Source organism: Phasianus colchicus, chromosome 4 (genome assembly GCF_987193195.1).
Source record: "Phasianus colchicus chromosome 4, bPhaCol1.hap1.1, whole genome shotgun sequence".
NCBI classification, from domain to species: Eukaryota; Metazoa; Chordata; class Aves; order Galliformes; family Phasianidae; genus Phasianus; species Phasianus colchicus.
This window is the reverse complement of record NC_143439.1, coordinates 9754453-9782186: the sequence shown is the minus strand read 5'-3', so window position 1 is coordinate 9782186 and position 27734 is coordinate 9754453. Positions and strand designations below refer to the sequence as shown.

At 41.9% G+C, this 27734-nt stretch overlaps 1 protein-coding gene across 12 annotated transcripts in view; it reads left to right on the top strand.

Annotated features, from left to right (window-relative positions):
- Positions 1–27734, top strand: part of SMAD1 (SMAD family member 1) — a 107423-nt gene that overhangs the window by 38550 nt on the left and 41139 nt on the right. For 3 of the 12 annotated variants that reach the window (XR_016465782.1, XM_090138578.1, XM_090138580.1), the window contains 2 exons: positions 12867–12952; positions 19838–20056. The gene's annotated coding sequence lies outside the window, so the exon portion shown is untranslated. The other 9 variants (XM_031588848.2, XM_090138583.1, XM_031588846.2 and 6 more) reach the window with 7 other exon arrangements.

The window sequence follows — 27734 nt, the reverse complement described above, 5'->3', positions numbered from 1 at the left end:
TATTAGTCTGGTGACCAGGGGGAGGTTGACCATACTCTTTCAAGTTTCATTTGCAAAATAAGTCCTATTCACATGACTCATGAAAAGGCAGTAGGTTGCGTTACTACTGTGCTTGCCTAGGTGTCTTGATTTGGCTTGAATGTGTTTCAAATTCCTCTATACTTCTTTCTTGGTGGGCACGGAGAAGTGAGACATTGCTCAGAGTTAACTGAGCAGATCTCTGACTTTCTTTTCCCTACTGCTGAAATAGTTAACGGTGTTGACATGCAAATTATCCTTACTTATATGTTTAATAAAGAACAGAAATTCTCTTCTGAATGAATGAGACCTCAGCTCTCAGCTACTTGTATGGTTAATTGCATTCCTCACCTTTCCTTATCAGATCACGAACTCTATTTCATCATCACAAAAATGATCACAGACATAACAAGGCCAGCAAAAGTTTGTGAGATAACTGTGAGATAACATCACCCAACATTGACTGTCAAAACTGTTGGCCAACTCATTGTCAGAGTGCTCTGTCACATTTGGTAAGTACAGATCAGTGCTATGTAGTATCTGCCACTGTCCATATTTCACCTGGGCTGTACGCAGGCTGTTTGGACAAAGCAGATTTACTGTCTACGCAGCTCCCGTATTTTCCAGTTGGGTTTGTCAGCCCTGCGGCCCTGGCAAAGATGACAACAGTAATGGGAAAGAACCTCTGACACTTATTTGCAACTTTTGTACCCATCCCAGTTGGAGGAACAACTACCTGCCTTTGGGCTCCTGTAGTACTTCCAAAGCCAGTTTAACTGGTTTGGATGTGGCGTGGTCTGCTCTACCAAAGCCAATAATGCCTAGGGCAACCAGGACAGCCTGTTATGCTTGTTGGTAGTGTAGAGGGTGCTTCACTGTTGCTCAGCAGCTTTTCTTTTCCCTGTTGGATGATTGTCTTAAGATGGTCGCAAGTGATTCGGATGCCATTGATTGTTTTAAGACAGGCTAAGTCTGGGCCTGTTTTAAAACTTCTTTGTTTTAAAATACAAAATGTCTGCATAAAGAAGATAAAAGGGAAATTTCTGTTTCTTAGAGCTATCTATGGTTATTGACTCTAATACTGACATCAAGTTGCCCATTTTCTAGCACGATGGAGGAAGAAGCTCAAGGATGAGGATATACCACTGGGCAAGTGAAAAGAACAGTGGGGAGCTCTGTATGCAAAATGCTTGTAATCTGTTTAACCGTGGCCTCGGTCCTGTCAGCATGTTACATTATTTGTCTGCCTTTGTTGTGAACTACTGAAGGGAATTAAGTGTCTTTAGGTTCTTTTCCCTTCCAGATTACATTTCAGCTTGATAAGTCCTCTATTCCCTGTCCCAGCACAACTGTGCATGGTGACACAATGGAAGGGGTGCTGTAAGTGGAACGCAGAGAGGTATAAATTCTGCGTGTGTGGAGGGGGTGATAATGTCTGGCTGTAAAATGCCAGTATTACTGCTGGCACTACAGCCTCAAGTACTAACTCCCCAAAATAGAAGGGGACAGCTAGAATACCTTTGTCTGAGTCCAGTTATCCACTTTACAGCGTATACCCACAAGCTGGCAAAACTGAAGGGATAGGAAGCGGCAACATGAATTTAGGACAAACAGGAGAGAGATGCTGGGAGATCGTGCAGCTGGCAACATCTGCCCAGGGAACCACAGCCTTGGATTTCTTGTGAGTTGATGAAGTAATTTATGTGTGGACTTGAACAGTAATTCAACACAAATGAAGTTGTAGGTGTAATGATGTTTTGAATCAAAACAAACCAGTTTAAAATTTAAATCAATAACAAGAGCTTAAAGCTATAATTCAGGAGAGGAGTAGTACTGGCGTAATGGTCTGAGTTTTTGAAATGCAGATCAGTGAGCCTATTTAAAGGGCATTTGTTGGGCTTCCTGTGAAATTATATGTGGCACTTGAGATGGAGCTTTAATGTAAAATGTGTATCAGCATATTCTTAACTGTAGGTATGTGAATTGCTCATTAAAGTCTTGCTCACCTATGGCTGAAATGAGACATAGAATGTAGTTACACAACACTTAGAGCTGACATAAGCCAGCACTGCTGTCAAAACAGTGCAGGAGTGCAGTTAGATGGTCCAGCTAAGCCAAACTAACAGGTCACTTGCTGAAAGTGGCTGGCACTTCTGTATGTCCCCGCAACCGGCCTCCCTGCTGCTGGCCATATGCTGCCTTTACTCCTCTTGCACTTGGCTCTATTTTTCTGATCATTCAGCAGGCCACTTAAGCACCTGTGCAATTAAACTATGACAGTAGTTAAACAGTGGTTTAATGAGCTGGCCTGGCCTTCTGCAAGGTCATTTGGGTCCAAGGAAGAAAGGCCTGGCACCTCTCTGAGAGGAGGGAGGGTGGATCTATAGAAGGAGGAGAGTGTGAATCTGATGTTTCTGGCATCAACAAGCCTTTAGGTTTGCTTAGCTGCATCTTCTAGCTGTACCCAGGGCTTACCCTGCTGCAGACCCACTGTTTTTGTTTTTTGTTTCTCCACCACCTCCCTCTTTATGCCAGCACTTGCACATCCAGTTGATGAGCTGCTTAGGGGGTCAAAGCCAAACCAACATAAACAGTTCAGCTTTAAACAAGATCAGCATTACAGATGAGTGCAAAGTGTACAGCAAATAGATGGGTGTGGGAGTGGAGGAAAAGACCAGGTTGGTTTTTTTTTTTGCTTTTTTTTTTTTTTTTTTTTACCAGTGACAGTGACTGCATGAGATATTAGTGAAAGTACATCCCTGGAGGCCTGGTGCTGTGGTTGAACCCTAGAAAATGAGAGGTACTGAGTTTCCAGAGCGTATTTGCATGAAGCTCAGAGAGCAATTTTTCTGTTTCACATTTTGTTCAGTGACTACTTCCAAAGGGTAACTTGACCCAGCTGTCCATCTCAGGCAATCCTGGATTTCTGCTCCTATTAAAAACACTCTGTGATTTAGTAAGGAGTGTGTAAATGAATCATCTTGTCAAGCAAGAAAAAAATACACTGGCTTTGGCTTTTTGAAATGCATCTAACCTGTTTGGTTGCTAGATAAGTTTTTAAACATAATAACTGTTATTACTGCTGAGACAAACACAATATGATGCCAAAAGCTAAACTGGATTCATTGTAGATTTTGCTTTTTTAAATTCCAGTTACCCAGGCTGTCTGTTTTCAGTTCCAAATCATCACAAAACAACCAGATTTAACTGCTCAAGAAATGCTGGATTTACTTGAAAGAACTTTGTAGATATTAAGAGGTTTTTGGATGTGTTTGAACATTGGCTGTAACCGCTGAAGTTCTAAAGCTTGAAGTTTTTGATTACATGGGACTAAGGAGCACAGCAAAAAATGGAAAGTCTGGACTGATGATGTGAATGTAGCCCACGCACCGTCTTGAGAGCTGGCTGCACAATCACACTTTCTTAAAAAACACTGATAAGCTATCCCAGAAAGTGGTGCAATTACATGCCTGAGGAGGCAGCAGAGGCCAGGAATGAAGTGGTGGGGTTGGGAAGAAGAATGAGATAATGACCAGGGCCCTAAAAGAAACTTCTGTATGGCTGTGACCCGAGGGGATGTACTGGTGGGATGCAGCCAAAAAGGGAGAATGAGGGTTGGTGATGTGAAGGGTGAGAGTAGAAGCACTGATTCACTCAGCCTGCTACCAAGACCTCTGTTAAGAGAGACCTCCCATGAGCTACAGCCTTATTTACAAGTATTTAGGTTAACTACTCATTTGTTGATGGGGGGGGAACCTTCACTTTGCCACATTACAACTTCTTTGGTGAAAAGTTCAAAAGAAAAATGGAAACAACTACTGTAGCTTTTTCTTTTGTTATATTTTCTTTATTTCCTCTGATACTGAAAATTACATTTTATCCACCCTTTATAATGCCTTTTAATTTTTGTATTATAGTAGTGTGTAGTTGGCTGCTGTTGGCCAGGTAGCATTGTTTTAATGTGAAGATATTTTTTTCATACTTTTGCTTGGTGCGAAAGTAAGTTCAGCTTCTGCTACTGTGCCTACAGGGCATTTAAATTTGCTGTCTGTATACATGTATATGACAACATCTCCATTCTTTTTGGGAGGGAACAAAAAGAATGGTCAAGAAAAATGATGAAGAAAATTCATTTGAAAATTTAAAATCACTTTAGGTTTTTATTTTTTCAGTATTCACACTTTCTCCTTCCTTTGCTCTAAGAAAACTGCTACATTAACTTCAAATTTACCCCTGGAGTATAGACTAGATGAGTTCACAGTAATTCAGAGGCTTGTTTTATGAGAGTTGAAGCTATAGATATCACCCAAACAAGAGGCAAGAATCTACGTCTATCAAAATTTGAGCCAAGTAAGCCAAAATCCTGAGGTTGTAGATGCCCCCTCCCTGGAAAGGTTTAAGACCAGGCTGGGTGGAGCTGTGAGCAAAATGGTCTAGAGGAAGGTGTCCCTGCCTATGATATGCCTATGCTTGGAACTAGATTATCTTAAAGGTCCCTTCCAACCCAGACCATCCTATGACTCTAAGGTGCAAGAGGTGTGTTTTTTTTTTTTTCCACAAAGGAAAGAAATAGTAAGGTCATGTTATCACTATCACCATGTTACTAATAATGTAGATGAAAAGAATACTGTGCACTTAAGTTGTCTGTTCAGACACAGAACCTCATCTGTTCAGGAGCTGCTCCTCCCAAACTTCTACCAGGACCATTCTGGCCCCAAATGCTTGATACATATAACTGAGACCATCATTGTTTCTGAGTCACAATCTAGCTGATCAGGCCATTTAAAGAAATCTTACTGCTGTAGCCCTTGTCTTTTGTACTGGTGCTGACGTTGATCTGAGCTGTTTCATTTTGCTAATCCAGTAGAAAAAAAAATTCAGTAGAAAGTAGCTTTCTGTAAGAATAAGAATACCTCTATTATTTCTTAACCTCTGCGTTTGTTCAGCTCGTTGCTGCAGACACCTTCTCTACTCTTCTTCCTGTATGAAAATGTTATTTGCTTGCTGTGAGGAACAAATTGTATTTGTGGCTATGCAGGGAGAATCGAGTGGAGTTTTGTCACCTTGCTTGATGACTATACACAAAAGTTGACTTCTTTGTTTATGTCTACACAGCATACACAATTGTTTGATTTTTGATTGCATATTTACGACTGTCCTTAAATCTTTTAGTATATTAAATGTATCAATCTGCATTTCCTATTTGGAAGTTTTTTTTAAACCCAAAATGTTGTTTGATATTATGGAGACATTAAAGGATTGCAGAACTGTTGGGAATTAAAAGCTTAGATATTCAAGGCCAAAAACATTTTTGCCTGAGTGTCTGTTGTTGTTTTTTGTTTTTAGTAAAAGTGTAGAATGTAACTTAAGAACTCCCATGTTTTGCAAGCATGGAGCAACAACTTACAAATAGCCCTCTGACACCTAAAGATTTAAAGCCATATTATTCAAGTCTGTGCATTAGGGATTTTAGTACTTTGTGTCACACATGCTGCTGAAATGAGAGTGTTACACCTATGCAATTTCATCACCTTGTCATTTAGAGTGGACCATAACATAACCTGAGATGATGCAGGCAGGGGAAATACAACATACCACTCATTTCACTAACTTGCATGCTATGTACTGAAAAATGTTGTTATTCCTGTTGAGTAACTCTGTCGTGCCCGTTTCTATGAAGGCTTCACAGTTTAGTCTTTGAAAGTCACTAGTGACGTTGAAAATCGTGAAGAATCATGAAGATGTTGTGTGAGCTGAACTGTGAGAGTCTCTCTGACCTCTTACAATCTGTTCCCACCCTGTTGCTTTTGCTCGCACATGGTGTTGTAAGGCAATGAATATGAAAGTTTATTCATTTTGCTCATCCCAGAAGTATGAAGTTTCATACATGTATGCCAAACTTATTGTCTCATGTGCTGTAATTCTGTTTACCCATGTTTGGAAGTTTTGGAGAGCTCATCAGAGGAGAACAGATAAGATTTTCCATTACACAACAGAGCAGGCAGAGTGTTGGACAAACTTATACCTATGCCCCTTTGCAACATCTTAGTTAGCATGAAGACCTCAAGTCATTTAGGGAGTGTTTTAGATGTATGTTATGTCCCTTTATGCTAGGCTTTTGTATTTCCATCTCTGATTTAGTTGACAGATGTGAAAAAAGTGTATGAAGCCAGATAACTCCCTAGCAACTACACAGCTGCAGATGTTGAAGAGAGCAAGTTGTTTTGGCTAAGTTGCTGTTAATTTATACTCAATGTTCCTTCCAGACATGCCATTTTTGATGATACAATATATCTTACTGTTATTTTGGGTTGATCCTTCCCACATTGATCAAACCGTTTCCCTGTCTGTGGCCTCTCTTAGCATGAAATTGCAAAGTATTCGGATCCCAGTATTTGCTTCTCCTGGGTGAGAGAAATAGTCTTAATGCACGGACAAATGCAAAATTAGATTTAAAAAGAAGTCTTCAGACAGCAAAATTTAAAGGGTTTACAATATCATACATCTCAGATGGTCTGGAGAAAGTTTTTCATCTCCCTTCATCTTGTTAGTTCTGCTTGTAAAGGCAACACAATCTTTGGTTTTTACAACAGGAAAAAAAATATTTGGTTTACTGTTGTCACTGGCCAAATGCTGAATTCTTGTGTCATTTTTCTCTCTTTGATCTGTTTGAAACTTTTACCAAATTCTTACTGTGCTATGACCCCGGGTTTGGCAGAACCACAACTTCAACTTTGTAGTATAAACAGATAGTGTAAAATACAGTGCTGCTTTATAGTCAATTGGAACTAGCTAGCAGTCATATTCTGTGGAAGGGAGCATATGTTTGCCTAATGCTTAAAAATTTGAGGTGGATTTGGTAACCATGCAGTTTGAAAAGCTATTTTAAAACTATAAACCATCCTCATTTAGCTTAGCCAACTACCTTTCCCATAAAGGAGGAAAATTCATTTTTAGAAGTACATTTAAAAAATTTTAGGTTAGCAAAGGTCATTTAAAAGTCTTAAGGCCTCTTCTGGCATCCTTCAGATTTCAGTAGGAGTCTTCCCACTTTTTTTCAGATATTACTGGATGATGGTAAAAATCCAGTACCATGTTTCTGATGGGTGGGTTGCAAAGATGAGATGATAGTTTGGCTGCTTTGTTATGAACTGGCCAACAAAGTTACAGAGCTATTCTAACCTGTCACCAACGCTGAACTTTTCAACTGTTCTTACTAGGTTCAGCTCAGCACCATGTGAATGAAGCTACAGGTCAACTTGAAGCACAAGTTGGAGCAAATTGTGATCTGTGCACAATATATGGCATAGATGTAGATGTGAAAGATTGTACCACGTGCACATTTGAGAATGCCAAATGAATCCAGCTGTTGAGGAACAGTATTTCAGCAAAAGAGCTTGGTGACCTATGGAGTAGAGCAAGGGGAATTTGTGTAGACAGGAATTGATTCAGGTTCAGAAAAGAACAAAAAGAAATGCAATCACCTATTGAAGGATGTAACAACAGTTCTAATGCTATAGTTCTCCCTAGTATTATTTTGTACAAATGAATTATGTTATGGGAAAACTATATTTCTTAAATACTTATTTGGTATTTGTGTAAGTAAGAAGTGTTTGTTCAGGGCTAAACCCTAACTGGCATCTTCTTGAATGTGATACTGCAAGTTTAATCACGCAGCAAGAGAAATTGAAAAGAACTTAGAAGTAGCCCTTCTGTTATTGCTTATGTTCTCCTGTATTAATATTGTTTTATATATTCAAACTAATTCTGATCTTATGTGATCTGTGAGGTTAAGTTTTATCCTTTCTCTAGTAAGCAGACTGGGCTATATTGAAATACTGCAGAGGTGACCAAAGTAGGACTTTGGCAGTTATTTCTGAATGCAACATACGTAATGTGGGATTTGTTCATCCAAGTTTGAGCCCAAAAGGTCTGTACAGTGGTGCAGAGCTCCCCTTTGACTGTGTGTGGGCCTCTCCCTTGTAGCTGGGCAGCTCTTCTACTGCAACTGTGAAGGGGTGAAAGACCATTTGAAGCTGCATCATGGGAAGACCTCAAGCCAGCAAAGAGATTTTGGATCGTGACAATAGCAGCAACAGTGGCATCTCTTCTTCAGCTTCCCATTAAGAAATATTTCTGCTTATTCATGAGGACTCCCGTTTGTGTGAATGAGGGTAGGCGCCTTACTTGCAGCTCTGAGTAAATACTACTATAATGGAAAGAGTTTTTAGAGGTGTGCCAAAGCCTCAGCATTTTCCACCTGTATATCCCAGGACAATTCTCTGGCTGAAGTTCTAATATTTGATAGCAGTTGTTGTTGTTGTTCCACACAAAGGCACTAAGAATAAACACAATAGCATAGTTATTTGTTGCTGCATTACAAGGTCAACAGGTGTAAGCTGGTTCTGCCTGGGAGGCAGGCAGAAGCATAGCAGAAGTAGAAAGCTCTGCTGAAGTGTGGTGGATATCAAGCATGTCATGAGCTAATTTCTGTGCTAGAGCTGACCTGCTGCTTTGAGAATATAGGCAGGTGAAACATGGAAGTATTTACATCTGTGTTGAGTCTGTCCTAACTCTTCCCTCACGTGATGCAAAAGTATTACATTCCTCACTGGGGAATCTCAGTATTGGCCCATGATCATGACTTGTTTCACAGTGCACAGTATTGTGGTGTTTGTGCCTGGTTTGGGATATAGCTGTTTTATTTCTGCTACTTACTGGTGTTGCCTGCAGGTTTTCCTCTGTGCACTCAAAGTTTCAGTGTTTGTATATTAGGCAACGCAGTATATATTTTTTTCCTTATTACCTACTACTCATGCTTTAAATTTAAAAAAAAAAAAAAAGAAAAAAAAAAGAAAAAAGAAAAAAAAGAAAAAAGCCACAGGCAAAAACATGGTGTCAGGAAAAGATGTTGCTTTTGCAAAACTCAGATTCTAGGGGTGAAATATGAGTAGCCTGTTATCTGTTATAATTCAGGGAGGCTGTGGCTGGGATACTGCTTTTAGTATGGATGTGGCCCTTTGCAATCTCTGGATTTTGTTGGTTAAAATAATCTTTTGCTACTGAATGTACTTCCAAGATGCTCCCTAGATCCTCCTCAATTACTGTTAGCATATCTGCTGCTTATTCCAGTGATTGTATACTATTCTTAGAGGTGTTACTTTGTCAATATCCACTGCTCCTTAAAATCACTCATTTATTGCCTACAGTGTGCATGTAATACCCATCTCTAGTAATTTGCAGATGATCTCCTGGAAATGTTGCCAAAATTCCAGGAAGGCTTTGGGATGGTCCCCTTTACTTGCTGGATATGGTGTTCAGTGGTGTACCATTTCATAAATGCCTGCCATGTTTTTTCAATTGTGCACCTGCTGTGGGAAGAAACCAGCACTGGAACCACAACTGTCTTCATGAGAAAGAGCAGACTGAACCAGCCAAGCAGAGATCCAGAAGCAGGCGTTCCGGTCACTGTATTTTGGAGGTGCCAGGTCTTAACTTTCAGCTCCCTATCACTGAACAGCAGCATGCCATGGATCTCATGCCAGAAATAAGGTTGCCTGTCATAGTACAGACATGTCTTTCATGTTTGAAATTATGTCGAAGGAAGAACTGGAGATAAGACAGATGTTGGCAGTGAGAGAGAGGAGAAGGGAATTTCTACATTTATTAGTCATGCTGTTGAAGAAAGAAGAAAGATTTTATCACTTCTATCCTGCTGAAAGCAGAGCTCTGGGTTCACAAGACCTGCTGCTAACAGTGTGCATCTGTGTCTACTCTCTTAGGTGCTAATGCCAGAAAGCTGATCCCACTTTCATTACAACAAAGAAGAGGAAGGTTCTGGTTTTGGGGTGTTTGCCATATGCATGCCCATGTAGGTATGGCCGATAGATGAGAAGGAAACTATTATTTGTCCTAACCTTTCAGGAAATTTGACTAGAAGGGAACATTGCTCTAATTAAACAGAAATAGGAGGAAGATATGTAAGGCACAATGTGCTGGTCCAGTTGATGAAAGAGCTGAAGTCCTCCTGGCTGCCCACTGCTTGGTAAATGTGTACCTGGTAATTAAAGTACTTACTGTGAATGAAATAAAGAGTAACGATGCAAATAGAATTACAGCGCTCCTACTTATGGCAAACCCTTTAATGGCAAATGTTTGAATTATTTAATAATAGGTCTTGTTGTTTTTCTGGTAAGAGGAGCACGGTCTCTTTAAAAACCTTGGCCTCCTTTCCAAAATGTTGTTGCTGAACCATGCCCCACCCCCACATAAGCAACACCTGCATACCTGCAGGGTACTTTCTTCTTGATAGCTTGTATACCTTGATAATACATGTTGGTGGAGTGGTCTCAATTAGTGCAGTGTTGCCATCCATGCATTGCTCTAACATTTACCAGATTCCCAGTGATGTAATAACTTGCTCTGCTTCTAAGAGTCTTTTTTGCTGCATTTGCGATCTTGGTAACCACTGTGTTGATGAGTTTTAAAAAGAAAAGAGGCTCCGCCTCAGCCAGGAATGTATGCGAGGAATAGCAGATCCTAGCAAGAAAAGCACCTAACGTGTGCTGTGAGAGCTGCATGCAACAGCCTTCTCAGCAAACTGCTGGTGTTTCAGAGTGGTTTTGCAGTGCTGACTGACTGCTTAGGACACATGTTAAGCTGGGTCGGGGGTTTGTGCCATTGCTCTGAACGTAGAGAAATGCATAACATGTTCAGTAATCCTCAAAGAGCAGATCCTCTGTGGGCTGAGGAAATCTGATGGATTTTAAGGAGGAATGAGGCATCTGGGAATGATATAATATTCAAGGCTTCAGAAGTCTTTCTTCGCCGGGCTGTGTGTGCTGTGCACCCTTCTAAGAAGGAATAGTTAACTTGCAGAAAGACTGCAGAGGGTAATGTTCATTGCCTCTTGACACATGAGTTATTGCATTTACAAGAGGGACTAGAGTGGTTTTTTAACTGCTTGGTTAGAAAATGGAGCGAGTTTTCTAACAAACTTGAGGGTACTTTCAGCCATTTCTTTTTCTGCCTGGTAGTGTGGAAGGGCTGTGATTTGAGCATTAGCACTGCTCTGTGCTGAGGGTTTTCTGCTTCTGGTAAGACTCAGTAGAATGGAACAGGTGTCCTCTAATGGATCCTCCGACACTCAACATGCAAGCAGTATATTGACAGATTAAGGTCACGTTTCTCTTGTTCGGTAGAGGAATGGGGAACTTGAGGCCATCACATTTGCACGTTTTTTTTCCACATTTAAAATAGAAATGGAGCAAATTAGCTGTTCTTTGGTGATGATGAAAAAGAATGATTGAGGTCTTCATCATACAGGAAGGAAGGAAAGAGAGAACAATGTTAGGGGAGAGACCAAAGAGATAAATACATGGAGGAAAAAATAATCACAGTGCAGAATGGTATAGGCTGCAGAAAGAGGCAGGGCAGAAAAATGTGAGGCTTGCTGGGTTAGGCCAGCAGGAGGTAGAGAGAGGGCTGGCAGAGAAACAGCAAAGGCATGTGCCTGCCCACCAGAAGGAGCTGCACAATTATCAGCTGGGGAGGATCTGCTCTTACCATGCTTTACAGGATCAAAGAGCAAGTGGAGTGTTTCTTTGTATGGTGTATATTTGTATAGTGTGTAACGCAGTGCGATTCTAGTCTGATTACTAATAAAAGATAGCATAGACACAATTAAAAAGCATCTCATACAGACTGAAGTAGAAAAGATGAGACAAGACTTGGCAAACCACTGGCTGACCTAGTCTGTCGCTCCTTATTTTGTTCCTATTTATTCATCATAGAGCTAATTAGTAGTGTGTTACAGGACTGAGGTCATTAAGACTTAGGCTTCTTTGCATCTTCTCCAGCTAATTTTAAAACTAACTGAAGTGTTTTGATAGACAAAGCTGCTGTATTCCAGCCCCCCCCCCCCCCCACGCCAGCCTCCCTTGCCTTTTGTTTTGGCATTTGCACATGGTTACTGCCTTTAGTAAGGCTTCCTTTCAGTATATTGCAATGGCTGGATACTTCCCAGACTAGATGAGCTTCTTTTCTTTTTCTTGTACTGCTGTCCTGGAGCAGGTGGGAGCAGCATGCAGGTTCTGCCCCGTGCACCTCAAATCAAAAGGATCTCGCTTGGCGTGTGCAGACTGGGAACTGAGCTGCACTGCAGGAAACTTCAAGGATGACAGACAGCACTGGAAAATCAAATCAGCTTTGGAGAGAGAAACACACAGCGTTTAGCTGGGTCTGCACCGATAACAAGCATTTTCAATCACTAGATCATGAAAACTGCACCGTGCAGGGATAATTGTCTCTTATAAATGGCACTGTAGTAACTAGGAGGCCAGTGATCTGTATTTAACATGATTATATACCACAAATCAAAGATAAGGTAGGCATTGCTTCTCTGAGTCACTTTTGTTGAAGTTGAAAGAACGGAAAGTAAAACAAATATCGAAACAAAGCAAATACAAAAAAATGTGAATGCTTTTCAGCCGAAAAATTCCAGAAATTAATTATTTTATAGTCTGATACAGCCAAACACTATGTATATATGAAGAACAGAAGGCTTGTAAATTCACCTTGGCCTTAGCAACCCCTCTGTGGGCACTGTTATGCTATGTAGGAGATAGGAGACCTGACTGCTTGGAATCTCCTGGGCATTTTCCTCTTGAGCTTTTGGTGCTATTTGGTGCCCTGGCTAAACTTCAGGCTGGTTAATTATATTCTGACTAGTTAGTTCTCCAGGAAGCATAGTTGTTACTGTCTTTAATGAGTTTGAGATAAGACTTAGTATGCTGTGTTAGAGCATGACAGTTATATGTGAAATTCCATATGTATATTATGTTTTGCAGGCAAAGATAACAATTGGTACCAAAGAGATTCAAACCACCATGAAGATGAACCCACATTGGATCAGAATCAGGGGAAATGAGTTGAGGTAACAGTTGACTAATTAGTGGCGTGAATGAGCAGAAATGAGAGTGTAAAGGGAAGAGAATGTATTTGTAGAAGGATATGTTGTATGTCATATGTCATCTGCTCTATTTTTGTGTATGTCTTTCTAGAAAATTCTCATGATGTTTTGAGTCTTAAACCAACTTACATTTCTGGCTTTTGGTGTCCTAGTATTGCAAAACTTTAAAATAGAATTTTGAAAAAAGAAGGCTTGCAGGTTATACCAGGATCAAAGAAACTGAACAGTCTTCCTTTCTCTATTATATTGCCTCTGAAAATACCAGGCCCTCAAGCAAAACCAAGGATGATTTTTTTAATTAATCACAAGGCATGACTGTAATTTTATTTCTCATCTGAGAAATGAGAAATCTGCTCCCAGCGGCAGAATGACTCTCAAATATGACCAACCAGGACTAGATTGGGGTATCAGACATCTGGGAAGTTAGCTGAGAATTGAGACAGTGCATTAGTAGTTGTCATCTGAACCCTATGTCAGAATCCTATAGTGTTTCTTAAGCTATCTGTGTTTTCCCTGGAGTGTATCTTATCTGTGCACTGACGTGCTGACCAAGTTTGACATATTCTGTTCAAGATTTGATGAGATCACAGTGCAAGACTGTCTAACTGCAGGCCATAAATTGTTGCACTCTTCCATCTGGTTAATCTCTGACAGGCATATGCTTTGCTTAATCGGGGTGATATACTCTCTATCGTTGCCATCTTCTAGGTGCTGAAAGCCTTAGGAGCATGAACAAGTGAACTGTAGGGGTGTCACGTGCTGTGCGACAGTACTTTGCAGAAGCTGGACCAGCTGTGCATTGACTGAGTCCAATTTCTGATTACAGGTTTCCAGTTAGAATAAGGCAACACTGCTATCTCTTGCTATTTGCAGTTACTGAGGGGGACTTCCTTGTGATTATGTCCATATTGAACGTTTGATCCTTGTCTGTAAAAGTGATGCTTTTCTGCACTCAGAATGCTTCATACTGAAATCTAATTTTCTGAGGAGGCACGTGGGTACCTTAGTCTCGTTGACGGTGGAACTTAGAATACTGCTTTCTGAAGTGTTGGTTAGCCATGTGGTCTTTCCCTCTGACATCAGTAGAATCTCACGGCATGGTTCAGTCCTTAGGGCTATGAGGGCTGCTCCAGAGATAATGCCTCCTATTTCATTATGTTGGCCCATGGCATTAGAGGCAGTAGAGTTTGAACTTTCCTGCCAATAGCCCTTTACATGTCGTTGCCATGTGACAGATAGCAGCAGAGGGGCAGTCTGACAAATGATGTCTGCCGTAGAAGTGCATGTAAAGCAAGGACTTGTCACTGAATTCTTCCATGCAGAAAAACTGGCACCCATTCATCGATGCTTGCTGAATGTTTATGGAGAACAAACAAAGGATGTCAGCACAGGAGGCAGTGGGTAGTGCATTTCAGCAGTGGTGACAGCAGTGTGAAAGACAAGCCATGTTCCGGGTGGCCATGCATGTTTTCAACAGCATGGTGTGTAGACCGTTGTTCATTGCTGACAAAAACACACAGCTAATGGTGGTGACTATGTTGAAACATAGTGTTTTGTAGCTGAGAATTTGCTCTATCGGGTAGTATGTTCTTTGTATCTGTTGTAGTTTACTATTTATGAAATAAATAGTAGGCATTACTTTCGGAGCAACCTACGTATATTATTCGTGGGCATCGGTTGTCATTCACGTTGCCTCTACTGAGACTGCATTGATTTTATGTATTCAGAAGTTCATCAAATATTAATTATCCTAGGTGTGTGCTTCAGGCAGAATACGTGTAGAAAATGTCAGTGCAAATGTTCAAGTATTTCTGAAAACAAGATAAAGAAATGAACAAATTGATTTGTCAGGGCTGAAAATGTTAGAGACCTTTTTCTTTCTTTTTTCTTGAGAGGCTGTCATACTCCTGTCCATTTGGGAAAATATATCAATTTGGCAGGAAAAGGGAAGGTGATTTTTGTGTCAGGAGATGAACACACGGTAAACCAGCCTCATCTTAGCCTCAACTTTGCAACTAGGTATTGCCAAAACCCTTTCTGTAATGGTTAGCTGCAGCAACGGATCTTTTGGAAAGAACGTGTATAAATAGTCAAGGAATGGTGTCAGCACATCTCAGCTCAGTACTTAATATTATATCAACAACATTGATCCTGATAGGTCCTAACTTTCAACAGCCTAGTTTTGCAGTTTGGGGCTTATAATAAGGATTTATAGATAAGATTTGTGCAATGATATATGAAATGTAGAGGGGATTGCTTTTAAATCTACTCAATTTGGTTGTCCAAAATTTGGCTATTTTTGGTGTATCAAGGAAAGAAGGAGATTAAAATTGGTCTCAACGCCTTTGTCATGTGGGCAACATTTTCTAACATTTTGCGTGACTACCAGGACATCTTAAGTCTACGATGCCTTAGGATGACAAATTAATTACTAATTTACTTACTCTCCAGAGCTTAGTTACTTCCATACCTCACATAAATGGAAACTCTGGAACTGGAGAATACCTGGAAGAATAAGGCATGGGAATGCATGCATACCCTGTGCTCAATTGCATCAGCTTCTTTATTTGAGCATAAGGAAGCATTCTGAACAGTCACTTTTTTTTTTTTGACAGGTATCCTTATGATTCTTTGGCATCTTTTGTTTGTGAACAGTGGAAGGGCAATATATATATATATATATATATATATATATATATTTTTTTTTTTTTTTTTTTTTTTTTTTTGCTTTTTACCATCTAATGCAGGGCCTGACATATGCTTTTTCTAATATACAGCAATCACAACAGCTCATTCAATTCCTTGGTCCTATCACTATTTCTCTTCTTTATTCACCAGGAAGCCCAGTTTACCTTAGCAATTCAACCCCATTTGTGCTGTTGTACTCAAAATGAAAGCGTTTTTCCTTGCTTACAAAGAAGTTCACTCTATCTATTACAGTTTCATAAGCATTTAAACTGGCTGAAGCCATTCACCCTTTCTCCCACCATACCTCTGTTCCTGCACAGGGTCAGCAAATGGATTTGGACAACCACACAGTGAACCATATTAGGGAAATGATTCAAATTAAAAATGAACTTGGCCCCTGAAACATTTGTTTTTCCCAGCCACGCCAGTTCTCTAGGCCTGTTCTGTTTGCAGCTGCACCAGCAATTGTGCCAGCATAAAGGAGGTGGGTGACACAGGGTTAGGGATGAGCAGCTCTTGTGGAGGAGAAAGGGTGGGACTGTTTTACTGCTGACTTATGACATTGGCAGTGCGAATTAGAATTTAACTAGTTCAGAAAAGAAGTGATAGGTTTTGAATTCCTCAAGATTTATACTAAGTACCGTTTATATGGGGAATAAAAATGGGGCATGAGAGCTTTTTCTTCTATGTTTTTAATCAGTTATGATGTTCTTAGTGTGAAATGAGCTCATTTTTTTGGGTATGAAGGAGATAGATCTCTGTATCCAGTTACTGTGATCTGCTGAGCCAGTCTCATCCAAAGGTCCCTTTAGTTCACAGGCAGTCGTGTAACAAGCTGTGACACAGCTGCTCCTGCAGCACCAGCTTTTAGTGTACTAGTTTAGTATACGGTGTAACCAAGTGACCAAGTAGTGAGTGCCCAGAACTGCCAAGCCACCTCTGATTTCTTCTCTGGTAGGCTTATTAGCTTTAATTTTGTATCAGCCACCTGCCTGAATAAATTTTAATGCATCATTCTGTGGTGTTTTTTTTTTACAACAAGATGTAACTGGGACAAGGCTGTAAGAACTTGAAAATAGTAATTAAAATAGGAGATAAGATTAGTCTTAGTGGTGTCTTCCAAGAAGCCAATAATAGAGCAAGGTTATTCCAGTTATGTAAATCTTTTTAAGCTGAGTGACTGAAGGGAAATTTAATTTTAAAAGAACCAGCAATGTTTGATTACATGGGGTCCACTATCTCTTACTAAAATAAAAGCCAGGAGAAAGTGAATCTACCTTCAGAAGCTTCTGAATAGTGCCAGAAAAGATGCAAAGGGAAAATCTCACTCCCTAGAAAGTACAGCAGTGGTGCAGCATAGTGGGCAGGAGTTCTGTGCTCAGCTGCAGTCAGAGCAGAGTGCAACCCAATATTCCTCCCCTCTTTACCAGTGATATAGTATTGCTGGAGCAAAGTCCTTACATTAGAGTCTACAGAGAAAACAACCAATAAAGGAGATAAGGGAGTGCCATGCTTAGCACTTTTTCTCTGCCCAAACCTCTCAGATTCATAACTTTTAATAAGGATCTTGGCAGCTTTAGCCACATACATTAATCTCAGGCAAATCATGAATTTTGGTCTGAATCCCATCATCTCATGGGTGGAAAAGTGAATGACTTCTCAATCTCATCAAAGACCTTTTTGGCATCTGCAAGTAGATTTAAAGCAGAAGTCTTATTTAATGCAACAAAGGAAAATACAAATAATAATCTTGTAAAATAATCAGTTCCACATTTATATAAATTCCACTTAATCGTGGTAGGCCAGTTTAGGAAGAACTACTAGGTTAGAGTGAAAGTGTTCTTTTGCATGAGTGAGTTGGGAAACGTAGGTAGGTCCTAAGCATGTTTTGGACTGTGCAGGAATAGGCTCATGAAGAGTTCATTTTAGCAAATGGCTGGACCCACCAAAGAATGTGTATAGAAAAGCCTTACAATTTCTATCTGGGATAGTTCCTTTATGTTTGTGTGCAACCCACAAAGTGCCAGCTCAAAGCTTCTTTTCAGAGCAGGAAAAACTGAATCTTAAATGCTTGGGGATGAGGTCCGGTCAACTTCTGATGCAGAGTACCTTCTTTTGGCTTCCAATGGGAGATGCAAGAATCACTTTTGTGGGAACAGCATCAGAGCAGTTCCTCCAAGCATTAACTGCTTTGAACAGCCCAAGGTACCACCACTCTCACATCCCCCTTAAAGCACTGGTGAAGGGACCCTGTGCTAGTCACACTCAGCCAGCCTCGGGCAGGTGCTCAGGCTGCTGAGATACTACTCTTATGCTGCTGAGGAGCAGGGAAGGAAGGAGAGCTGTCCCAAAGCCTGCTTTGCCCCAGTTATCCACTGCCAGATGCCAACAGAGCACTCAGCAGCACAGACAAGAAGGGTAACAGGAGATCTGTGTCCTCTTTAATAGGGGCAGGGCATCAGATGGGCAGCTCAGCCATTGTTATCCATTGCTATCCTTTTGGTGCCCCATTCAGTTGCCCTTTGGAGGTCACAGTTCAGCCAGTCCAAGTGCACTGTCACACTTGTGCTGCTGTGCAGACTGAAAGGACTTGGCCCAGCTCAAATCCAAGTGCCTTTCTCAGCAATGGAGATGAGCTGCCAACGCCATACTGCCATGGCTAACCACAGAGCTCCAAACACATCTGGGTTCAGGGAAGTATACCGAGCTCTGCACTGTTATGGTGACCTCCTAAAAATACTTCTTACCTTTTCTCACATGCTGTTTTCTGCCGGAGGCATCTTTCCCAAACCTATTTGTGTGACTGCTGAACAATCTGCATATCCAGTTTTAATAATGCTGTGGTGGGAAGCTTGTTTAGTGTACCTCATCTATTCAGAGAAGAAGACAAGCCTTGGAGAATAGAGGTTGATGAGTGCTGTTTTACCAGACCAGAAAGAAGGAAATTATGAAATCAAGTGTCCTTAAAAAAACACTGTTCTTCCTGACAGAACTGCCTCTCCTTTCAGAAAATGCTGCTTGTATTTTCCCACGCTGGGGCAACGTTGTAATGGTGAAAAAGAAAATGACTCCAGTGATTTTCATGCAAATAATATGTTGCATGCTTGATACAATTTAATCATCTGAGAAGTTCTATTTTTTTTGGCAGAATTCTTGTGAAGTAGAAGTTAATGCGTTTGGTGATAAACCTTCTCCAAAGGGCACTTGCTATCCCTGGAATTTCTGTGGGGAAACCTGGTAAAACATAGGCTGCCTGACTGAGATTAACAGGAGCTAGTAAATCATAATCTGCAAATTAACTCTAAGTGTAGAGGATGATTGAAAAGCTAGTAGTAGTGGTAGCAGTTGTTGTCATAGTATTTCTTAAATATTTGTTACATGGTGTAACTGAATAGAAATACTCAATGTAATCGAGTGTCCGTTAGCATTACGCCTTCTGATATGCTGTTTCTGAGGAAAGGATTTTAGAAGTGATTAGGCAGGTGCTTGGTGAGATTTTAACAAGTATATAGGAGATGAATGTTTCCTTTGAAAATGTTAATAGAAGTTTATCTGCATAAGTATCCCAATTCCATTAAATTCAGGCTCAGGGCCTTATGACTGATGGTGTCATCAATCAGACTGATGTAAAGACAGGCTACAGGAGGGATGGCTCATTTTATTTCCCTTTATAGTAAAAGCACATATTAATGTGATCCTCCCCAAGCCTCAATCTAAGTAGAAAATAATTTAATTCTCTTATGCCAAAGCAAACCAACGACAGCAAAAGAGGTAAAAATGTGGTTCTAACAAGACACCTGACAAACTGCAGTGCTGCCCTAATTATTGTCTTGTCATATCTGTTTAGCATGAATCATGCACTGAATAGATGCTGGAGCAGTGAGATGCTATGAGCCTGCTGCCTGTCCCAGCCCTGCCAAGGCGGCCTGCCGAGCAGCCCAGGCTCTGGACGTGCATCAGGCCTTTTCCATGTGCTTCTCCACGTGGATCACTGAGATGCTGCCAAGCTCTTGGGGCAGACATTGAAGTCTTGCTGCGTTTAAAGATGAGGCTAACTAACACCATCCCTAGAACCTGCTGGCACGTGTACAGTGATGTAACGATGCGGGTGCATCATCATCTTTTCCTGTCTTCCACTCGTTGCTTCCTATCTCCTCACAGGGCTGATGGCTGGGTGAAAGCCAAGGTGTTTGCCACAGAGATGAGCTTCCGTTCCTTCGTCTGCGCTGCGTTCAGCCGAGCGGCGCGCAGGTCCTGCCGGCACAGGAGGTAACAGCGCTTATCTTTCTTCGAGCGGGCTCTCAACCTTCGGCTGGATGCGCCTCACAGCGACTGAGAGCGCGGACTGAGAGTGCGCGTTCATTTCAGGCCATTTCAGGGGTAAGATCTCCGTTTTCGTGAGCGTAAGCTTTCGCGGCTTTACTTTCGTACACGAGCAGTAACTCCGTAAGCGAGGGCTAGCAAAGAGCCCCGTTCCGGCAGCGCGCTGCCGTTCATCGCGAGCCCTTGGCGCTCGGAGCGCCCCTGGCTGCCCGCGAAGGCGGCGGAGGCCGAGCCCCGGGCGGGGATAAAAGCAGCGAGCGCGCCGCGGCGCTCTGGGCCGGGGCTGGGCGTGCGCAGCGCTCCTAGCGGGGCCCGAGCCCTGCTCGGCGGGGGCGGTAATTTGGAGAGGATCCCTTGCCGGGCCGGTGCGTGCGCGCTCGTGTGTGTGTGTGTCCGTGTGTGTGTGTGTGTGTCCGTGCGCGTTGGCAGCGGTAAGTGGAGGCTGGGCGGCTCCGACTGCCTGACGCCAGCGCGACCAGATCAATCCCGGCGCGGAGGCAGGACGGGCGCGGGGCTCGCCCCCTCTGAGCGCCCGGCGGCCGTACCACAGCCGGTAACAGCTTCGCGGCCCTTCGCCTCTCCCCGCGGCGGGCGGCTGCGCCTTTCTGCTCCTTCTCTTTCTCCTCCTCCCCGCTGCACCGGGCCGGGCGAGGGTCCCCGGCGCGTCCGGGAGAAGCGGCTCCGTGCCCTCTCCCCGCCGGCATGATGGCGTCCCGCCCCGCTGCCGGCCCCCGCTTCCCGGGTAGGTGCGGGTGCCGCCGCGGACTCGGAGGGAGGGGGGCCCGCGGGAAGCCGCTGCTCCGCCCGCGGCCGCCGCCCGGCCCCGCTCTCGCCGCCGGCCCCATTGTGCCCCGCCGGGGACGCGCGGCGCCTCGGGACGGGGCGAGCGCCCGCCTTTGTTTTTACGGGGAGCGGCTTTTCGCCTCGGCCGGCCCGCAGTTCTGCCCGCGTCGTGACTTGATCTTCCTTTTTTTCTCTCCGCAGCCCCCCTCCCTTTCTTCTTTTTTTTTTTTTCTTTCCTTTAATGACAAATCTCTGCTTAGAGGTCAAGGAAAGTTCACTTAATTTTTTTCTTCCTTGCCGTTAGAAGGTTGGGATGCACGACATTTCCTCCTTCTCAGTGTAGTTTCTTCGTATGCTCGGGCTCTACAGCCAAATTATCTTATCCTGAATATAGATCTTTAAAGCCGATTGAAATCTGCCGGCGTGCAAATACCCAGTCATACATTGGAAAGGATCTGGGCCAAATCCTGACTTTTTTTTTTTGCATAAACTGAAGTCAGTGCGAGTTGTGACCGTGGAAGCAGCGCTGCGCTTGCTCTTTTGTTAGCAGATCTGTCTGCAGATATGTGCTCTGACCTTCCAGTTTACTGTTATGTTGGACAAATAACTGTAGCATAGTCTGAGCAATTACTGTTATTGTGGTGTATTTTAAGGGAAAAAAAAATTGTTTGCTGTGTGTAAATCGAGTTATGAGTGCTATTTGGGGAAGGAAAGGTGGTGTGGGATGGCAGCACAGGTAGATATGTATTCCAGACACAAGTGAGTGGGAAAACTCATTGTCGTGAAACATGTCACGGTTTAATGCATGTCATTAATGCATAAAGATACAGCATCTTGAGGCTGGAACGTTTAGGAAAAAACTGCTTTACACATGTCATAGCTGATTCTTAAGACTGCTTTAGCATGCAAATGAGTAGTCAAGAAGAGAAAACGCTGTGTAGATAATCCTACCTTCTTGGTGAAGATCTACTCCGGTAGATCCGTGTGTTTTTAAGCAGCACTCAAGAGCAGGACTAAGAACTAAAGCTGACCTGGCCCACTGAGGCTGCATTTCCTCCAGGGCATGTGTGTGCAGCAGCCTCCAGCCCGTGAGGCTGCCGGCCTGCACCTTGGCCTGCCAGACAATGGGAACGAATCGTGTTAGGAAACTCGAGGTGTCAACATTGGCTTAATTTTTTCTTTTGCTTGTCTGTAATTACTGTGCTGAATTACAGGAGATTAGTTTGTTAGTTGCAGCTGATGAGCATTCCTTCTTTTTCTCACCGAGCTGGAGAGCTGTGCTGTGAGGCTTCTTAGGGGTTCTTATTGGGTTTTGGTGCAACTTCTGAGTGCTCGCTTCATCCCTGTGACCCGAAGATCCTCAGGATGGCACTGAGAACTCTGTAGCCCCTTTAGGGATTCCAGCCCCGGTTTCAGGGATCAAACCCCCCTAGTTTACTTCAGACTGCAAGGAGGAGCTTGAGAGAAATTTCCCTTGAGCTGAGTGATCCCAAGTCCTCCACAGCTACCAGGGAGGATCTGTTCAAGGCACGATCAGGTTACCCTAAGGGCAGGGATTTGTCCTTGCTGCAGTTTTGACCCCACAACCACTGGGTATGTAAACAAATACCTTTTTTTTTTCTTTCTCTTCGACTTGCCTTCTTGTGTACCCTTTAAATATGTGATGATCCAATGCGTTTGAGAAAAGTGACTGAATAAGCAGATGAAACTCTTTCTGTTTCTATATAAATATTAACTGTCAAGTCAGATGCATGAAAGCTGATGAGCTTTTGCTGTTCCTCTGTGGCTTGAGCACAAAGTAAGGAGTTGAATGCGTGGATAAGTGATACAATGGTTCAGAAAAGTACTTCCCGTGTTCCAAAATCCAGGGAAATTATTCAGGTTAAATTCTGAGTTTAGTTGCTTAGTATAAACATTTAAATTTTGAAAATGAAGGGGTTGTGGCTTTTTTTAATTGAAGCATTAATGCACTGTATATCACATATGGCCAGTGGTGTGCTTTCTGAGGTCCAAGCTGTGTGTGTAAAATAAAAGCTTATTTGAGTAGTCTTAGCAAGCCTAATGGAGGCATCATCTCAGCTTTATAAATAATGTAGGTTGTGCATAATGTGGAGTCCCTGGGGACTGCAGAGAAAGCATCATTACCAGCCTCTTCAACCTGCTGGAGATCTTAAATTGATTTACAGCACTGAACTGGTGCAAAATGATACATCAGGATGACACGGGGTCAACCTGTAAAAGTCTATGATGTGAGGCCGTTAGTTCAGTCATCATAATTAAACTGTATTATGAGGGCAGCAAAGCAAGTGTGTGTGACACATCCCATTGTGCTTCAGATGGGTGGCTTAAGAATCAAATAAAGGGAGCACCATGTTTGTTATTTAGGTTGTGCAAAGAGTAACTTAAATCTAAGCTCGTGGTGCTGTGCAGAACAAATGCTGAACCAATTTAGGTCGACTCTTAACCTCTTCCTTCCAGTCACTAGCAGCTGAAATAGATGAATGTGTGTGCAGCGTGGAGGTGTGTGGAGCAGAAGTGATTGTGAGTGGGCATCTCTGAATTTTAGGTATTCTCTAGTCTCCACATCACCTCAACTTCACCTGCATGCTGTGCTGTCAGGTATCAAAAGGGCAATTAGGCAAAAAAATCTGTTCCTCCCCTTAATGTTTTTGTCCTGTGAAGTTCTATAAGTGCCAGTGGAAATGTGTTTGTACATCTGAGTTCCTCTGTAAGACAGCATTTATTGGTAACTTGAAATAAATGAGCAAAATTATTTTAGAACAGAGGCGGTAATTCTGAGTATGGGTTGGTGTGGGTTATCTTACGTTCTTGCTGAAGGCAAGTGCAAGCTTCGTGTTCATGTTTATGCTCTAAATAGCTTAGAAAGAAACATAGCACATGGAAGAGTGTTTACTGTATTACATACTAAACTGTCTTGCACTTCTGCTGATACAATCACTGAGAAGTGTTCAGGGCAAATCTGTTAAAACTCTTCTTTCCAGGGGTCAGTGTGCGAGTTGGAGATGAGCGACACTTGGTTTTATTGGCAGTTAAACCAACTTTTCTTACCCGAATTGGCAAGACTCTGTGCTGCATCTCTTGAGCTTTCTCCCAGTCCCCAAAAAGAAACATCTCTTGTTTTTAGTTGCAAAGGTAACGAAAAAGCAAATTGTGAGCAGTATGGCAGAAATAAAAAGATATATAAATATATATCTAAATAGCTACTAGCTGTGAAAGAGCTGTTAGCCTTCAGGTTCACTTGCATCTCGCTCAGAGATGCAAACGTGGCCTGACGTGCCGGTGGCTTAAAGGCTGACGTACACGGGCATTTTGCACTGCTCTGGCCGTTTTACTCCAGCTACAGTGGTATAACTTCAGAAAGGTGTTTGAATAGCAGGTTTTGCTTGAAGTGGAAAACCAGTTATTTCAAAACTGAGACTTTTTTCTCATTGATAGAGGTGTATCCATACGGAATGCTGTATAACAACTATTTCCATGCGAATGTGGCTATTTAAGATTGAAAACAACAAGGGAAAATGTTGGATTAGGCCTTTTGTGAAGGGCTTCTCAGAGAGTGGGTCCGGGGGTGATGAGAAGGGCGCTCCGAGCTGTTAATGGCTGCCACAGAGATCTCTATCCTCCTCTGAGAACAAACGCTCATTTGCATCAGAGAAGCTTTTTTGTTTCGTGTATTTGAGTGAGGCATATCTTTGTTTTTTAACAGGACAGAGAAACAAAACATTTCATAAAATAAACAGCCTAATTTCTAGGAATGTAAAGCATTTTACGGAATTAAGGTGTGTTGTATTTAATCTTTTCCCACTTCAATTTTATGCCGGTAGTTGTTGGCTTTGGGAGAATCTGCTTGCTGAATGGAGCGATGCTGGAGCACACTACTTCAGATCAGGTTGGGTGAAGTCAAGTTTTCAACACTATTGGGATGGGTCAATTTTTATCTTTTTTTTAATTCCAGGAAGGATGGAATTGCCAGTGTGGGGAACTTGGCCAGCACAGCTATTCTGAACACCTGCACAATGCAGTCATCATGACATAACTCTGTAATTGGTCTGGGCCAGTGTCACTCTTATTTCAGTGCAGGCTATCCACAAGGGAGTGTGATGTTAGAATAGACGTCACCCATCTTTTTCATTTTGTTTCTCTCCCACCTTCTCCCTAGCGTGCAGAGGCAAAGCATGGAGTACAGGGAGGAAGACAAGTTGTTCTTAAACATGCCTTTGCATAAATCGTTGTATTTAGGCAGTGTTTGAAGCAGTATCATCCAGAGGCACCTTTTATGTTGACTTGGCATGTAGGCAAAATCCTACAATCAAATCCATATCTCTTTCATTATAAAGGAAACACTCTTCCTGATGTGGAAACAAATGGGATTGTCTGAATAGCATAGAGCGGTGTTTAGAACTTGCAAGTTTTTGTCATTAAAATCATTTAAGTGCTAATCCACATCAGAGCGATCTATGACTATCAATATGCTGCTGGTTAACTTGGAAATGGGATATCCATATTTATTTTTTTTTACTCTGTTAAGGGAATTTAAGGCAGAATCTTGAGTATGTTCTCTTGCTTCTGTGCACATCATGTGTTGAGAGTCATGTGCCTGCCAGCTTGAACTGATGGACCTGGAAATCATCATTTTACCATATATTTTGTGTGTAAGGTTGGGTTTCAGCATTTACTGTGTTTGAATTTCTTCTGCAGAATGTATGTGTCTAAAAGCTTTTCTAGGTGGAGGAAAACAAACAAACAAAAAACCATGTATGCATATAGAGCTAACACTTAACGCTCACATGGCAGCTCAAAAAGGGTTTTATGATTTCCAGGAAAAACTTCGTGTTAACATTCCTTATATCGTGCTGTGACCATAGTTGATAACTCTTTTGCTTGCTTTTCTTCCTCTGTTTGTTCAGTATTCAAAATTACTGAAAATTTATTCTTCTGTGTTTTCATGGAATTGATTTACTGAGGATGTTTTTCTGATATATCTTTTCAGACTTTGAGTTATTCATATTGTTTAAGGCAGTGCCAATGATAGGAGCATTCTGTCTGGTGTAATGTGATGAAACCAGGACATAAATCCTTTAAGATTGCCACAGTAAGAATAAGCTTATAGGTGGGGTTATTCACACTCAATAGGTGTGCTGTATTGGCACTTGCACATGTCAGTGCTTAAAATAACATTCATTGCTGATGGAAATCATTTGGACCAGATAAAGGTAGACTAAACCAGTATGGAATTGAGAAGTGCCTGAAAATTGATCAAGGTGTATGGATAGTAACTGTATGTAAATGCTTAAATAGTTACAAAGTCACTTTAGTTTTGATTTATAAAGTTACTGTCTGGGAGGCCATGTGACAAATTGGGGCTTCCGCTGAAACGTGCTTCTGTGAGTGGAAGGAGGCAATATTTGCTGTCTGGAGGGGTGCTGTTAATAAGCAATATATTTGATTTTATTCTGTTCACCTTTGTGTCTGTTACGTTTTTTTTAATACTGATATGGAAAGAATTAATGCTGTGTACTTGCTGCCTTATTTTACTAGCGGAGATTTTGATTCAGCTGATGTGAGGGACCAAGTATGTTGCTTGTAGGTGTTCATATTTCCTGTGGCAATTGAGAGAGGACTCTCAAATGTTCTCCAAGATGCATTTGGCTGTGTGTGGGGGGAGGGAGGAGAGAGGAGCTATGGGGGAGAGGTAATGTGGAAGCAAAAGAAAATCCTGCTGGAACTGACATCTCCTGCTGTTTCATTTGATAAGTTCTTTAAGGTTACCAACATTGTTTAATTCTCTGTGGTGTCCCAGTAAATTACAAAGTGGATAGCAAGTGTGTGAGAATTTTTTTTTTAACTCTTTGTAGTTCTTTTCTTTCCAGTTCTCCCAGCACATGGTAAAACAAACACTTGTTCGTGTTCCTGTAGGGAGAAAAATTGGCAGAGCGCCTTTGCTCACTGTTGGTCATTTGTCTTTTTTTTCTCAAGGGTTTTTGAACTGCATTGTATGAAACAAGAAAGCTGCTCCCAAGCTAGACCACAAGCCCCAACTTAGGAATGTTTGCAGAAATTAAAAGTTGCGCATTAATGTTCTGTTTCTTAAGGGTCTTTCTCTTGGTATCTTGTGCTCTGTTATTAAATTTGCTCTTTTTAAAATTGTTTTGACCACAGCTGTGCTTTCCTGACTAGCATGTGCTTTGGAGAAGATGGTTTTTATTTGGTTTTATTTTTACGTAGGGAGACTTTGTCTCTTCAGGTTATTACAGTTACAAGTTATCTGATGACTTCTGCCCTTAAACTTACTCCAGAGCACTGTCAGAACAGTGATGGAAGTAGTTCTGAAATTTCTTTCCTAGACTTTCTTACAGACTTGTTAACATGTGCATTCTGGCTTCTGGGACTGCTAAGCGTATGATATGATTGTATGAGCTTAATTTCAAATGTGTAGTTGTTCAGGTATCTCAGCTCAGGTATTTGCTTTCTAACACAAGGAGGGAAGAGGGAGGTGGAAAAGGCAGAAACAAATCAGATAGCATTATTGAGGTCTCACTGTGAATTTGCAAAGTCCAGGACCAGAGTTTGGTTTCCCTTCTTTCATGCAGAGTCTTGGTTGTTCATCAGATACTTCTGCCTTTCCATCATTGAGTCTGGAAAATGGATAAAATGGAAATCGGTTGTGACTTCATCTCTGTTCACCTGATGAATGCAGTAAAGAATGATGCCATTTCAAAGGATGTGAATTTTGACCTTGCTGGGTATCTAGGAAAACCTGGCTAGTACATCTGTAGTTTCCATCTCAGCTTTCAGACTTTCTGGTTCTTCGTTGTTGCTCTCTTCTGGCTTTGCAGCCCAGCATACTTAATAATAGATCCTTTATTTTAGCCACATGAGTGTCAGTGTGAAGTCCTCCTACTGAAGCATAGTAGCTAAAGGAAAACACTTTGTC